Source organism: Arachis ipaensis, chromosome B04, assembly GCF_000816755.2.
Source record: "Arachis ipaensis cultivar K30076 chromosome B04, Araip1.1, whole genome shotgun sequence".
NCBI classification, from domain to species: domain Eukaryota; kingdom Viridiplantae; phylum Streptophyta; class Magnoliopsida; order Fabales; family Fabaceae; genus Arachis; species Arachis ipaensis.
In genome coordinates, this window is record NC_029788.2 from 87,730,121 (window position 1) to 87,731,581 (window position 1,461).

The following is a 1,461-nucleotide window of genomic DNA, read 5'->3' on the forward strand; positions in this document are numbered from 1 at the left end:
ATAAAAAGTGTATTTGGTAAAATAATTTTTAAAATTTAAAAATATTATAATAGACATTAATATAAGAATTAAATTTATATATTAATCAATAAATGAGGTTATATTAGACTTTTTAATTTTAATAAGAACAAGCCAACTTTAAAAAGTTTTTTCTGAACTATTTTTAAAAGTACTCCTATCTTTTAAAAGTTGCAAATACAAATTCATGAACTTTTTGATATAAAATGAGGTATTTATGCTTTTTAAAAACACAAGCACCTCTTTAAAAAATTTTACCAAACTAAGTCTTAGATTTTACTGGTTTGTATATGCAGCAACTTATTGATCGGCAATAAATTCTTAAATAGAACTTATAAATTGTCGTTGTTTACCAAAAGTTCATCTTCATTTCCTTCCTTCTTTGATCTTAAATATTTTGATTTTAAATTTTATATGTTTATTCATTATTTATATTTTTATTTTTTTTATTTTAATATCAAGTCAATATTTATTTCTATTAATATTTTCTTACAATTTATTGTTTAATCGTTATATGCCTACCATCAATTACATGGTAGTGAATATTTCTTCAATTTATTAAAAAATTCAATTGCATTCCTTCTTCTTTTTTTTTATTTTACCTACTTTTGTATTTTATAACTTATTCAATGTAAAAGGCCATATATGCTAAAAGAGAATCTCATATTTTTACCAATTGCTCCTCCATTAGGTAATATTTTTTCCCTCCTACAATACATTATTTCGATAACTTCATGATTCTCTTTAATGATTTTTGCTTTGTTTGTCATTCAACTACCTCCCAACAATATCTTAAGACCAAAACATGTATTATTGTATAGGATAGCTATTAGCATGAACTTTTAATGATATTTTATATCAATGAAGAATAATAGTAAACATGAAGGATGAATTTTATTAACTATAATAATATAAATTTTTAATTATTGATTATTTTAAGTTGATTCAATTTTAACACTATTATGTATTATGTATAGAATTAACCATGTGAGATAATGAGATTAAACAATTATTCTTGTTTGATTTAGATAAAATTTTATAATCATGTGATAAAATTCTAAAAGATTATCTTCTTATGTCTTTAGCAATTGAAGTAAATAGTTTTTTATTAGCTAAAAGAATAGCTATAGAAGGACAAATTTTGAGAAAGATGAGTTAAGACAAATAATCTCAATTACATTGTCTTTGTAACACATCTAAGAAAAAAAATGTACATTTGATAAAGTTATTATGGTTACGGAGAAAGAGTTTTGGTTCTGTCTATGGTCATTGTAACGTCGTTACTATCAGAATGTCATGTTTTCGGCTGTGCCACTCTGATAGTTTGGATATTACGACGACTTTAAATATATTTAATACTATGATAGGAGCCTATTTAAAACTTAAAATCGTATAACCTTTCAAAAGACTTTTTAGTTGAAAACATAAATAAATACTTACAAC